This window comes from Anser cygnoides, chromosome 2 (assembly GCF_040182565.1).
Source record: "Anser cygnoides isolate HZ-2024a breed goose chromosome 2, Taihu_goose_T2T_genome, whole genome shotgun sequence".
NCBI classification, from domain to species: domain Eukaryota; kingdom Metazoa; phylum Chordata; class Aves; order Anseriformes; family Anatidae; genus Anser; species Anser cygnoides.
Genome location: NC_089874.1, coordinates 13,360,878 through 13,376,674, shown reverse-complemented (window position 1 = coordinate 13,376,674; position 15,797 = coordinate 13,360,878). Strand labels below are relative to the sequence as shown.

The 15,797-nt window shown below is 35.7% G+C and overlaps 1 long non-coding RNA gene across 1 annotated transcript; it reads left to right on the top strand.

The window, feature by feature from the left end:
* The first annotated feature begins 9,402 nt into the window (after positions 1 to 9,402).
* Positions 9,403 to 13,940, top strand: LOC125179953 (uncharacterized). The gene is made up of 5 exons (XR_007158093.2): positions 9,403 to 10,752; positions 11,611 to 11,694; positions 11,957 to 12,021; positions 12,250 to 12,318; positions 13,630 to 13,940. It is a non-coding gene; the product is annotated as an uncharacterized lncRNA (long non-coding RNA).
* The last annotated feature ends 1,857 nt before the right edge of the window (positions 13,941 to 15,797 follow it).

Here is a 15,797-nt window from a genome sequence, read left to right as displayed (position 1 = left end):
AAATCTATAAAAATCGGAAATTATTTTTTTTTCTTTAGATCTTTTGCAAGCAGAAAAGGGAGAGAAATAAATCAAATGCATTATTCACCACAAAGTATTCTCCCAAGTCTCTCTCCCCGCCCCCCCCCCCCCCCCCCAAAAAAAAAACACCTTTATCTACCAAACTAGGGAACCATCCGTTTCTTCTTGGGGATTTCATTAGTGTGTAGAAAGCATATTGTAAAAAAGCTTGTCCACTAGGGAAGCATTATCTTTTACTGGCAATCTGTGAATGCTACTGATAAATGACCTTTTGCTTTTACAAAATATTAATGTCTTCATTTCAAGAAAGAATTTCAAATCTAAACCACACATGAAAATTGAATATCATTTTTCTTTGCACTCTGTGGATACAGATACTTCATAATGTCTGTATAATTCTCTGCTTTGCATTCACCTTGTGCTATATTATATGATAACTGGAAGTTATTATATTTCATAAGGCTATTGTAGTATTTCTGCCATGTGGAATGAAAACTGTAGACTTCACATAATTTATATACGTAAAATCTTTCTTTTTCTCTGATAGACAGACATGGGTAGTGGGCAACAAGAATTAATAACTACAGCAGCAATTGAAATATTTTCTGTAGCTCTACTCAACCCCCTTCCCTGCCCTCGCCCCCCCCCCCAAAAAAAAAAGAAAAAAAAAGGAAAAAAAAAGGACTAAAATATAAATGTTCTCAAAAAATATGGAAACTTCTTATTCTGTAACATTCCCTTTAGCCTACAAATGTGTCTGAATCTGGATGTGAAAAAACAGTGGGTTGTGCTCAGCTTAGAGATTTAGGTATATTAATGTTCTAAAAGAAAATTAGTGTAATTTTCAATTCTAAAAGAAAAGTAGTGTAAAGAGTGATGTCTCCTTTCTGTTGCTCATGTCATCACATTACTTACATCACTTCACTGATGACTTCACAGTGTTTACATTATTTCAGGGTAAGAAGTATATAAGTCCCACACTACCATTTACCCTCTGCAGAAGGTATTACATTGCCAAGTATGTACAGCTCTGGGTACTAGGGCATCATCCCACCCTTTGGGAGAAAAGGAAGGAAGGAAGGAAGGAAGGAAGGAAGGAAGGAAGGAAGGAAGGAAGGAAGGAAGGAAGGAAGGAAGGAAGGAAGGAAGGAAGGAAGGAAGGAAGGAAGGAAGGAAGGAAGGAAGGAAGGAAGGAAGGAAGGAAGGAAGGAAGGAAGGAAGGAAGGAAGGAAGGAAGAGAGAAAGAAAGAGAGAAAGAAAGAGAGAAAGAGAGAAAGAGAGAAAGAGAGAAAGAGAGAAAGAAAGAAAGAAAGAGAGAAAGAAAGAAAGAAAGAAAGAAAGAAAGAAAGAAAGAAAGAAAGAAAGAAAGAAAGAAAGAAAGAAAGAAAGAAAGAAAGAAAGAAAGAAAAAGAAAGAAAGAAAGAAAGAAAGAAAGAAAAAGAAAGAAAGAGAAAGAAAAAGAAAGTGCAAATTCAAAGCTCAAATCCTTAAGCTTGGTCTCTCTTTTTTTTTTTTAATAGGTGACCACAGGGGAAACAAACCAAACCAAAAAATAATATACAAAAGAAACTGTCAGATTGTAGAAAATTGAAAGAGTTATATTACACGTATGAGAAGTAACACACATTCATTTTTTATGGGTAAAAACTGAGTTGATTGGCCTATTTGGGTTAGATATTTCTTGCATAATTTCTTGTAACCTACAATTTTGACATTAAATGTGACTCTTTATTCCTCCCTGTAGCCATACCAGTTTGATGTTATTGAGTAGTCAGGAGGGGACAAACTCCTTTTAAAAAATCCAAATGGGCTACTAATGTTATCAACAAACATTTAAAAATGGTCAGATTGAACTATTTTCTTTAAGACTCAGAAGGTATGCCTTAGCAAATGAGCCAAGGACAAGTTCTGAACTTCTAGTTCATAAATTAATTATATGCAAGAATGGCTTAGTGATGCCAGAAGGAATAGTCCCAGTCCTTCCCCCTTACCACCAACTTCAGACAGATGCTGCTTCCTTTGATTCAGATCGAGTATTCAATGAGCTGATTTAGCTTGCTAAACATATTCAGTGAGCTGATTTAGCTTGCTAAACAAGCAGAAAAACTAATCCAAAAAAGCATTGCTTGTGACATTATTTTGATTTGGTTTGGTTAGCTCCTATAAGAAAAGCATATGCTAGAATTTCATCTTGTAATTCAAGATATCCCACTAATATCCCTAGGAATTCAAGAGCAGGCACAAATTCAGCAAAAGCTTTCCTTCGTGAAGCCAATAGTTCATAAGGACTGAGTAAAATTCAGAAATTGGAATCTCTCCTCAGATGGGTTGAAAATAGAGGGCTTAAAATGGCCTGATATTTCTTTTACTACCTTCATATGAAGATACTAGTTCATTTCTGTTTGGGAGAAATTATTTTTGGAGATTTTAAAATTTAGATATGTGCCAGTATCTAAAACACTGCACAGGCCAAAATGGAGAGCACCAAACAGAAACATCAAATACAGCCTGGTTTAAATTATGTTATAAAGTGACGGCTGGGACCTGAGAATGCAAAAGTTAAAAGAAAGCATAATGATTTTAAGAAATTGCAATTAGCAACCATTGACTAAACACATCAGTGTGGGAGTTAAAAACAAAACAAAACAAAAAAACAAACAAACAAAAAAAACACCACAACATTAATATTAGGACTCCTACAGTAACACTGCAGCATGGAGATTTTAGGTCAGCTACATTTTAAAAAGATAAATAATTAATTGAAGTGTCAAATCATTTTGTGGAAACATTGGGTAATGCAAATGCTTCTTAAAGGAAACAAGATAATCATGTTTAGAAATAACATAGGAAATCTGTCTCTGGTAATTCCTCAGGAACTATGTTACAGTTTATAATAGATTCCTTCTTTCGTCTCCTCCTTGAAAACTTGTGCTTTTTCTAAGCTGCAATGCACTTTCCACTAAAGTCTCTGATTTAACTGTGGCAGTGAAGGTACTAATGTCCCTATTGCATGGTGAAGCTTTTTGCCAAATATAGCAGAGCAGATTTTTCCATATTCCAGTCATCCAAATTCACAGTCCAGGATAGGAGTATAAATTGACAATGTTCAGGTATGAACTGAAGTGATGAGGTGCCAACAGATGTCTTACGTGGCTTCATTTCTAACGAAGAACAAGGAAGAGAACTATGGACTTTAAAATCTTAAATTGACAAAACCAGAAATGTCAGTGTCTTACTAACTGAGCTTCAAGTTATTTTTATTCCCAGATCTTAAACTCCTATGCTAGGATTCACTGAGACTACTCTGTAAGGATAAATGAACACAAGAATTTGTTGATTCAGGTCTGACTAATGAATTAAGTTAGAAATTCCTTTTTATATAAGGATTTTAAAATTACATTTAGGGTGTTATGTTGTTGTTGTTTTTAATGTTCTATTTAGCCTTTTATTAATTTCAGTAGTATGAACTTTCACTGTCTACAGCTCACTCTTACACGTATTGTCAGAAGAATAAAAAGAGCTAGAATAATTGATTAGCCTACTATTATCTCTTTTTCACAAATCTTAGGAACGAATAATTTAGGCTTCAAAAACACTAAGCAATTCTTGTCACTTCCCACTTTCCAGAGTGTTAGGCACAGGAAAACATCTATGATAATGGAGGCAAGTTGGGACAAACCATAAAAGACGGTCACTGGCTAATTAGAAAATATAAATTCATACAGAATTAAAAAAAAAATACAAAAGGTGTATAAGACACTTTTTGTGTGTGTGTGAGAAACTGAACTTGTAGCTTTTCCACCATTTATTGAAAATAATTTAGCTGAAGACAAGAAAGGATTGAATTTAATATCCCTTGAACTGCTGCATGAGTAATGCTACTGAAATCAATGCATCTCTACTTTCAGATGCTAAGTGAGAATCTAAGCCAACATCTTACACAAAATTCACTAAAAGGTAAAAAATAAAAAAATAAAATCTCTCTATAAAATGTATGACTCTCCATTATATTGTAAAATAAAATTATATTTAGAGTTTTGTAGATTTACTAGTCTATGTGCTATGTCCATACATCTCCATGGATAAAAATTTACATGACTATCACATCCCATGAGACTGGGGAAAATCTTATTGTGGAATGTGAAGGGGATCCAGATAACAAATCATTAAATGTTTAGAAAGACATGCTCCTCCGTAGGAAGACTGAAGAATTGGATTAGATTAACTGTAAAAGTTGAAAGGAAAAATAATTTTTGATAGCTATTCACTATTTATTAAAAGTGACTAAAGATACAGAAAAGTGTTTGTATAATAATCTTGCCATGTCAGTAAATCCTTTCATCTATAGCAAAATACATTCCTTTACATAATATCAGGCAGACAAGGAATGACCAACCAATCCAATGTTATGTGTGGTTGAGTATTCCCATCAGAGTGATTATATTATCTAAATTCTTAGTTTGTAAAACATTTGGTAACGCTTGAGCACCTTATAATCACTAATTTTCTCTAATAGTAGAGAAAAATCTTATGTAGCTCAAATTTGCTGACTGCCTGAATAATATGCAGTTTTTTAGTTATTTGTTTGTTTGTTTAAATATTCATGTCCAATTACTATACATCAGTTAATCTCACTGACTCATCCCATTTCAGTGCCTTGCCTTGACCTAATAGGAGTTCAGATACTTTTAATGGAAATTGTAGACCCATTTAACACTACCAGGAAAGACTTTTTCCCATATAATCAAATCAAATTCTTGATTTAATTTACTTGAGATTCTGAGAGACGCAAAGCCACTGAAATTCCACTGACATCAGAAAAATTACATGGATATTAATTGCATTCAGTCATAAGTGCATAAATGCACTGATGTGTTACTTGCACAAGGAGGGTCATGTGTCTTACATGATTCACTAAAAAACAAGTAGTATCAGCTGTTGTCCAGAAGCTGTTTTTTTTTTTTTTTTTTTCACATTTAAATATAATTAAGAGCAATGAGATTAAGAGCAATGAGTGTAATGAATACACAAGTAACTCCTCAGCCTCAGAAAATGCAGAATAAGATCATGAATTTGATTAATAATCTGTGTTAAGTTGTCATTTACTGCATGGTTCCATTTCTTGGTCTCTGAAGACTATTTTATAATTGAGAGAGAGTCATCTGACAGCTGCAATCTGCATCACAATGTTGTTTTCACACATGAGACAACACTGATTACTAGAATACATCCAACACAGTGTTAGAAGAGCATACTCTATACCTCCAGAAATTCAGTCCCTCTACACCACACTCATGCTCTTGCTTTTACCTCATAGTCAGCCGAATGTGCTTTATCCTTGCATATCCTAATAACTTCTTCCAATGTCTTTTGATATTATTTTTATTTGATGTTGCATCTTCAACAATTTATGAACATATTATGTTGATGAATTTGTAGTCAGTGTGTGATACTCAGTGGCATAAAAATTGGCAGCTTTTAAATCAATGATATTCGGTAACTGACATGAGATAGACCTCCAAGCTGATTTCTCACTTCACATGGCTGATTGAGTATATCAAATTGTTCCCACCAAAAGACAGCAAGCTTCTTTCACTGATTTATGAAACCAGTGCAGAACTATAAAACATAACTAATTTTGCAAATTGCACTAAGCTACAGTTAGGCAGGCTTAGGGCAACCCAATTAGAAACAGAAGTCTTTCTGAAAAAGCATTAGAATCAGGCTTCAGCTCTATAAGTCAAAGCTGTGGGAAGATGTAATAAGAGCTCCTAATAACGCTTAGCCTTGAAAGGTATTACCAGGGTGGTTAATATATACCAAACAGAGGCAAGAAGCCATGGTCTGGAGCTACAGGAAAAGCTGCAGGTCAACTGTGCTGAAAACTTGCTTGATCAGAATGAAAATAGATGCAGCACTCTTCCTTTTCACTGAAATGGAGATAAAAACGTAAATGAAACTATTGTAGTTTCAAAGAAGCTATATATCACTAATACTGGGAAAAATAATAAACTTACTTCTGCAAGGAAATGAACATAACAGACATTAAGCAAATAAGTGAAGTTAAGTGAGCAAATAGTTTCACTGAGTTTAGTAAGCCTTGTTTATGTAGGTATTCAAAATTAAATTTGGCTAAAAGGTTCTGAGTGATGGAATCTACTTCATCACACTGAAAGCCTAGTCCCCCAAAGTTCCTGACAGCCTGAAGCTAAAGGAAATATTCCAGCTTTCTGAATACTAACCAATAAAGCACCAATTCTCAAAGTTTCTGGTTCAGGAAACTTCTACTACAGAATCAAACAAAACTTTTATTGCCAAAATACAGTAGCTGGTTAATAAATGATAATTCATTATTTTTATAACTGCAAATATTTTGACTAATTCAAAGCCACATATTTCTAACAGGCAAAGCCGCCAATTGCTAACTGTGAAATTAAATCTTTTGTCCTGTGTTGTGCAGAAAGTTTAAAGAAATGAAAGCAACAGTCACTTTCTTCAAAGCTTTAGAGAACTACGAACAGAACTGTTATATTTCTTCTGATCAGCAAATATTAAGAAACATTTCCTTTTGGTCATGCTACCAGGACACCAAAAAAAAACTCCGTGACTTCTGGAGAGGCTATAAAATTTTGATCATATTTCCTAATGATTCTTACTTGCTCTTCTTGGAACAGATCCTGAGAATGTTGTGCGAGTTGTCAGATCCTCTTGATCGCATTGAGACATAACTTCCTTTTTAGCTCTTCATATTGCTTATGCACCATGTCATTGGACATTAAGCGATATAGGAACATGACTCACAAAAATGTATTACTCAACTGCTATACTCTCTATCATACCTCCCTGTCATCAAAGGCAACCACGTCAGACAGCCTTTTAAAGTAAATTTATAAAGTTCCATTTTAAAATACATTTGTTTCTAGCCTCCTCTACTCTTATAGAAAAGTTCTAAAACCTATCACCTGCACTGATACTTGAAGTCAAGTACAAGTCTCTGAGATCACCTCTGATGTTGGGACAAATCATAGTATGGAATTTTCTTCAGCAGAAGACTGACACAATAAGCCAAAATACCACAGATATTAAATGAGATAACAAGATTTAGAAGTCTATTTTGGAAATGTCAAAACAGAAAAAAGGGTTGTTGTTGTTGTTATCAAAATGGTACACGGCAAAGTTCTGTAAGACAAGACTGGAACAATCACCTATAAAAGGGTTATTTCAAGCTGAAATGCGGCAAGAGAACAGGAAAATAGAATTAAAGTCAATATTCCCATGTTGTAAATATCAGCATAAACAAAAATCTAATTAGGATTTTATTTGATGAATAAAATACATCAATAGAGATTGCTAAACATTCTTATGAAGGGGGTGATATGTATAAGAACATCTAGTCAATAAGGGCAGGACTCATTTAGCAAGATGTGGATAACAATATTGGCAATGCCTAGGAAGACCTCAAATACCTACTTTATCATGACTTAGTGTATTCAGTAAGGGAATTCCAAACAACACAGAAGAACTGTGCCCTTCCAAGAGCTATTTCTCTCCAGTAACCCTAAAGCAAGCTGAGTGACTAGGTGAGCTGTAGACTATTTATTTATCTGTGGTTAAATAAAAGGAACCCCATTCTGACATCTCAACGGCACAATTATAAAATGCTGTGTGTGCATGTGCAATATTTCATATTGTTGCACTATTTAAATGGACTAGCAATGTCATTATATTCATAGTAAGATGTTTTGGCTTTGACTTCTATTGTAGTTTGGTTGTTTCATATGATGTTAATGGTTCCTTACAGTGAAGCTGATTGCTGGAATTTAACCCCCCAAATGGCAAGATCTTCCGGCATTATAGTACATGCTTTCATTGTATCATGCTGCCAACATTATTAGGTCATGCATGTGGAAACACACACACATGCTTATATGTATACATTTGAATAATCCCATTTAATGGCTCACTTGTAGAGAAGTTAGAATGTATGCCAGGATTTGTTTGATCAGAGACTGTCTTTTGACATCTGAGCACTGAAATATCTCACATTGTAGGTTTATTGCTCCTGGCCCCAGCTGCATTCACTGTCTTTTTGTTGGCTAAGCATTCCTGCTGAAGACTCAAGAAAACACATGCCCATATCTCAGCTATTTTGGGGAAAAGCATGGTTATCTAGTTAACGGTTACCCAGAAACTGAGCTGAAATGCTGGACTTTCCTGTGAAGTGGTTGAGACTGAGGGCTTCAGTCATATACTGAGGTCAGGCAGAAATGCAGAATAAAATGCCACTGTTAAATAGCATATTAAAGTTCTGCAGTTTTAATAAAATAAAATAAAATAAAATAAAATAAAATAAAATAAAATAAAATAAAATAAAAAATAAAATTAAAAAAAAATAAAATAAAATAAAATAAAATAAAATAAAATAAAATAAAATAAAATAAAATAAAATAAAATAAAATAAAATAAAATAAAATAAATTATTTTAGCCATTAAAGAATTCTTATTTGGTAACATGAATTTGATGTTTTTCACCTTTAAAGTGACTGGGTACATTATTTTAAAATTATGCAATTTTTCTACCTAAATCTAAGAAATAAAATAGCAAAGATCACAGCAAAATTTAAATATTTTTTGCAGAAATGGTTAAAGATATGTTGAAAAGTACTTAAGAAACTGTTCTGTGCCCTGATGGTTCTGAAAAGGTAAACAAGACATGAAAAATGTAAATAAAGAAAGAAGATGTTATTTATCCAGGTAGAACTTGTCTTGGAGGAGAAAAAGACAGAGTGGAGGGAGCAAGTTATAATTATACCTTTCTAGCATCTGATCTTTTTATATGGATATGCCATTTCACTGTTTCATGGGAAAATGCACTGAGGCCGTCTGTGTATTCAGATGAAAGAAGATGTGATTGAAAAAGGCTAAGGAATTCCCTTTCTGGTGAGCTTCCCTCCTGAACCCAGCCACTGCTTTAGAGATCTGTGCCTCCAAGCCCTTGGTTACTTATAAAACTTGTAAACTGAGAGGAAAAAGACACTCACACACACCCCACCCAAAGCAAACAAATAAAAAAAACTTGTTGAAGATCCCGTGCTTGACTGAAACCAGGGGAGTTATTTAATGCTGTACTACCACAATGATTAATTTTAATTTCAGACTTATAAAAGAACTGACTGCTCTAATAAAAATTAAAAGGCCCTTGCCTACTGAAAAGATAATCTCACAAGCTGATATTTAGTGATTCCAAGTGACTAATTTAATGGCAATAACCTTAAAAGGGCCTGAATTGTCAGGCTCTCTCCTCTCTGCTGCAGCTTGAGCTAGAGCTGCTCCAATGGGAATTGCTTCTTCCTGTGAAACCAAAAGATCGCCTCTGCCAAATTCAAGAGGGACAGCTCATTTGAAAACTATGTCTAGCAGTTACAGTATCAGTTTGAATGAACAGATCCTCTTTCCTTCAGCTGTTTTACTGCTGTGCTTCCAATGTTTGTTTTGCATTGCCATTTGCGCTGCTGTGTAATTACTTAAAGTATAGGTGACCTCAATTAATGTTGATTTGTTATTTATACTCTCGCTTGTCGTCTGACCCAGCACCCAGTGAAGTCAGAACCCCATTGTGTTGAAGCTGCAGGAGCTGGATGTCAGTCCACACACTGAAATACAAACAGTGACTAAGCCCAAGTGCACACAAACAGCTGCACACTAATTCTTTCCAGTCTTCTCGTCCTCTGAAGACAAGGGGTTTTCTCATGCGAAAGAGCAGCCCAAAATGAAGAATGAGTTCCCACCCTGGAACTCTTCACGACAAAAGTTTCCCCACGTTTATGTACATATATATAAAACCTGGACGCTTCTACTTAAACTTTTCCCGGTCACTTTTCCTCTGGAAAGGGGCAGTTTCTCTCTTTCAAAAGGTGTTTAGCTTCAGCCACAGAAGTGTATGAGTCATCCAAGAAACATCCGTGATCCTTGAGCAGAGGAACCTTGATCTCCCTATGCAGATCAGTACAACCAGATCCTGACTGGGGCAATTCACATGTTCTCAGCAGCAGAGGAAAACAAGCACACTCAGTCAGATGACAGGATTGCATCAGATTTCATCTGCTGTGCAAAGGTGTTTCATCCAAATAAGTAGAAGATCCTCAGATACAGAATACAGCAAAGCCTGACATCCCAGCATTGTACTCTTATCTCTTTAAAATGCCTTATGGCTAATATCTTTTATTCAGCACCTCTTCAAATTTTCATTTCAGTCTCAAAGTGGATGTCTTGACTGAGGTTCTTCTTATGGGCTAATGCATAATAGTAAAATCAATTCTGCAGGCAACTGACACTACTTTAAGGACTGCACATGACAGTAGAATCATGTCAGAGCCTGTCCTAGAGAGCTAGTAGTCTGAATCTATGACTTCAGCCCCTCTTTGTTCCAGCTGACAAACTTGTTAATCAAGCTGTGGCTGAGCTCACAGTGCTCCTAAAGGCAGACCTCATGTGGTCCTGTGCAATGTGGTGGGAGAGGGCTTGTCATGCTAGTCTGCAGCTTGGCAATGTGCAGTTAATCTCACTGTGATCTCGGGACTCAAGTGCCTGGAAGTGTACAGGAAAAGTCTCCCTTGAAATCCCCTTTTTATGTGTCAGGTGCAGGCCAGGAGGCAAAAAGGCACAGTTCAGCACTTCACTGCAGTTTTGCAAGGTGCAGGCTCAGCTGTGGGGGAGAAGAGAAGGGACGAGGTGAGGACGTACCTAACTGTGAGCCTCTGTGTAACGTTTTATGAGTGAGCTTTGACAGGGATGGCAAAGAGTAACTACACGTTGTCTTCCAGCTTCTTCTGCAGCTGTCAGTGAAGAGGTCTGAATACTGACTCTCTTTTCAGCCATCTGTTGCTGTGGCTCTTGGGGCTGATCTTACGGAGAGCTGCTCTTCATGGGATTTTGGCACAAAGCATAGCATGGAGATAGCAAGCCCTGATGGGAGTTACAGATCTAGCAGTACATTTTCAGAGCTTTTAAAGAAATATAATCTTTTGCCTTCTTTGTAGTTTCTTCTGCTGGGTTTTAAATACACACGCACAGACACAGACACACACACATGCATATTGCTTTCTTTTTATCTGACTGCTTAGCAAAGTCAATTTTCAACATTTCTTTTGTTTACCAGGCTATCTTATGAAATGCAATAAAGAAAAGAGGCCTGGATGTTACTTTACCAGCCAGCAATGCATTGCCAGTTCTGACCATTCAGTAATTAAGGTCAGAAAAGTATCCCCATACTGACTCATGAGATTTAAAGTATAGTTTGAGGTTTTGGGGCATTTTTTGCTGTTTTCTCAGCACTCAAGATTCAGAGCACTTGCTTGAAATTTCCAAAAGCTAGATAAATTTTACTATTTATTATCTACCAAAGCTCAGGGAGATGTAATCCACTGCATACAGGTGTTTTTAAGTCAGCCAGCAGCTATAGTAATACCGTGGCTTTGTGAAAGATAGTTCAGCTGTGTGTTTCTACATGTCATAGCACTTCAAGAAGTGAAAGTGGAATGTGGTTTAAAGCCAGCTACAGCCCTAATCCTTTCCTCTTCTTTTTCACAGTGCATAAAAAAACGGGGGAGCAAAGCAAGCAATCAGCAACCTCAGATATTAAAACTACTTGAATACTTGCATGGACCTACCAACGTAAGTTATATTCACTTCAGACTTGCTGTAATTGCCAAGTGGGCTGTAGTAGCTAACCAGATACCTTTCCCTGGGCAAGAATGTGCCCTGTGCAAGTCTACTTCAATGCTTTGAGTCACTTCATCAGTACAGCCACTGCATCAGTGCAGAAAAAAACTCAAGAAGTTACTCACTTGTGACAACTAAATAAAAGAGTGACCTAAAAGACTCTGCACTTGAATGTGTGTGTCTGATTTTTTTTTTTGTTTGTTTGTTTTTCAAGCAATGTCTCCAAGTTACTTGGGTCCATGCTTCTTCTGGGTAGGATCACTTGTCAGTGTACCACAGGTAAGAACACAGCCTCTGACTTGAAAATGCAGGGTTGAAAATGTGGGGTGAAAATTCAGAGACCTCAAATGAACTATAGTCATATATTTCTATAGCATGGCTCTTGTCTTAGAGAAAGGGAAGATAAAACATGAGTGAAGATTTCTCTTCCTAGAACCACAAAATTCTCAAGCCTTTTCTTTCACTTTAGCAGTTTAACTGTGGCAAACAGTAATTGCTGTATCTCAGCAGAGTGAATTCAAGAGGAGGAGCATCCCTGTTCCGTTAGAAAGAGACACCACACTTTGGAGAAGTGAAGTAAGTGTCTTGGCCACTGCTCACTAGGAGAGGAATCTCCATGCAATTGCTTGGGAGACAGCTTATGGCTAATGTCTTCTCCCAGCAATAAAGGTAGGCTGCACATTTCTATCACGTTTTGGGAAAAGCGGAGGAATAAAGTTTGGGAGCCTTACTTTCCTCATCTCTCAAGCAGAGATAATAACAGGCCTTCAGCCCATGGCCACAGAGGGAATCGTCTGATACTGTTTTATAAAAATAATCATAGCAGAATATTTGTATGAATGAAGAAACTTCATTATCTCAACAGACAAGGCTGGCTAACATATGTAAATTTTATATATACCCTGGTAGGCCACAACATCCTTTCTTAGCAGTCCTTGCCTGATTGGTACCAAGAGCAGCTGCAAAGAAAGAGTGTGGTTTTTCCTCTGGCTGCTAAGGGACTATAAATATTTCCAGCATTGAAGTTCCAACCTAGCATAAAGTTCCCCATATAGCAAAAGGTCTGATGATGGCTTCGTGGACTTTTAGGAAAGCCATATTCTAAAATCACTTGCATTTTCTTTTTTATTTTCTTTCTTATTTACCCAGGTGGGTTTTAATCTACATGCTTTTAGTAATGCTGCAAGACTCAATACTCCTGTGATTCTACTTATCTTTCCAATCTATCACACTATCTAAATGTAACTTTCCTCATATTACCTGGGTGTGTAACATTTATGCAACTTCAATGAACAGTATAGGCAAACAGCATAGTCTTCACAAGGCTTTGTCAAACAAAAAGAAAATAAAGATCTTTTTCTTTCTAAGCCCATGAATACATGAAAAACACAACAGTGATACTTGGATCACCTTAAACATAGTTTTTTCTAATTTGGGTTACAAAGATACATTAAGTTTATACACCATTAGCCAGACTGTGGTAGGAATCAGGTACCTTTGTGGCTATTGTAGCTGACAGCAAAAAGAAAAGAAAAAGAAAACTATAATTGCAATATTTTTAAGCATTTAAAATTATGTCTTTTAAACAATTTAAAATGTTAATATCATATATATTTTGGCTCTCCAAAGTTTGGGGCCATATGAAAGTTACACATTTGAGCCAGGTACAATTTCAGGTGAGACTATTGTTATTTCAGTGAACAAATGTGGTGTACTGAGGAATATGTTCTGAATATATATATTTTTTTTTCATTAAAAAAAGTATTTTGAATAATAATAATAATTTGGACAGTAATAACAGCAATTACTTTAAATAATTCCATGAACCATATTTATTTCATCTGACTTCTAAAAGCAAGTAAATATTTTGATCATTTTTTCATACAGGTGAAATCTGAGGCCCAGAAGTGAAGTTACGTGGTCAAAGAGGAGCCAGAAGTGGGATTTTAAGCTTCTTGCAATATTGCTTCATACTTTTGTAAAGACGTGATGATTTTGCCTTGCTGCATTTTCAGTAAATTTGCAGTTAAATAACAACTAGATGATACCATTAAAAATATTAAATGTTGTGTACATTCTCTTCCAATTAATATTTACACTTTGCTTGCAGTAGCATGGAATAATGTCATTCAAATTAAGTTATCACTGTGTTGCTTGTTTATGGCACACCACCTGTTACCATGGTGACAACCATACTCTTTTTCTATGGTAACACTCACTGTGGTGTAAACTATGGTACCAAAAAGCGGAAGTTAGTAGAAGTTACTAATTCTAAGAAAAACTTGTTTTAATTAAATATTTCCTGTAACGAAAATCTCTTTTATGTCACTGGGCAATTTTCATAAATCCTAGTTTCAATCTCAAATCTGCTGGAGGTTCCAAATCACACAGGGAGCTCTGCTGATGTCAGTGATGTGGTCTATGTGGGGGGAGCATTGCCTCTTACCGCAGGACTGTGCTTGATTCACAAGTCACTAAGTGCAGTTTGCACACATCAGCCCACAAAAAAAAGTACTGCTAAGGCAAAGAGTTTTATTTTCCTATATTGCATCAGAACTAAATGAAATTACTGTGTTTTTTTTTTTTTCCCCCCATATTTTACTCACTCACCAGAAGTCTCAATGTCATTAAAAATAAATAAATAAATAAATAAAAGTGAAAATTTCCACAGTAGAAGATATTCACCTCCTCTAAAAATGTTCAGATTCAGAGTCTGGAGCTACTGATCTCTGTCTATTAACAATGGGGATGACAAGTTTACAGGCTTTGATAAACTGAATCTCACAATAGTTAAATGCTTAAAATAGCTTTTATAAATACCATCCTTCAGCCATGCAAAACAAGTACTACTTCTGAACACAAATGATGCGTGCATTTCATTTTAAATTAAAAAAAATAAAAATAAAAATAAATAAAATGAAAAACTACTTCAGCCATTGTTGGAGTACAACAGTTCAAGGTCTTTCTTCTCTGTGAAATTTTCCACAGATGCATCCTGATTACAGGAAAACAGTAAAACTGATCACAGAAGGAAGTTATAAAGGTCAAAATTTTGTGTTTGTGTGCAAACAAATATGCATATAGACTTTATAAATGTTGGAAATATTTTTGTCAGCCACAATTGATAAAAATAAATGTGTTAAAAGAAATAATGCATTTTGTGTTCAGCCACTCTGTCAGAGATCAGTATGAGTTCTAGGGCCAAATTACTAAAAATTTGTATCATTTCCTGTAGCATTGGCTCTTCTCCAAAGGAGGATAATGGCCTACATGAACTTTGATCCATCAAGGATATGATCTTGTGTTTTCAGATTTCCTGCCTAAGTCTTTTTTTTTTTTTTTTTTTTAATGAGCTTTCAGTTTCATAGCCTTAATCCTAGCAATCATGAATCAGGAGGCAACAGACAGGATAAAAGATGGTAGGTGTAAAAGCCCTAGCTCCAAATTTACCTCTGCAAAATGCAGAATCCATCCAAGGAAGCAGAGTTGTAGTTGTTTTTTAACAGGAAAACTTCAAGGAGGTACTTGTATAATATATTTATGTAACCCCATAAATTTTATGGACTCTTGCCCATTCATACTGAACTAGATTGCCTCTCTGTGCACATTCTACCTATTTGCACCTGGTGTGGAGAACAAATCCAGATTTTAATTGGGTGGGGCACGTGGCCTTCAATGAGCTGTGACCATAAAGCAATTACTTGGAAGTCTTAAAGAGCAGTTGCAAAAGTCCTTTTCTATGTCACAGACTGGGTGACCTGCAAAAGAATGCATGTTTTTGCTTAACTTCACCACTGTGGGCAAAAGGAAGTCAATTGTAACACAATTTTCTGTTCCACTGTGCTATTATACCAGTGTAAATGTATTATATTCAGAATCACCATGCTGGCAAAAAAACAGGGAAACAAAGTAAACAGTCACGTACAGATGTTGATATTTTTGTTAATTATTTTAAAAAATATGTTGCAAAATCTGACGTCCCAATAAAGAACATATATATATGTATATATATATATATATTTTTTTTTCCATCAAAGCTAGGATTCCCAGAAAAC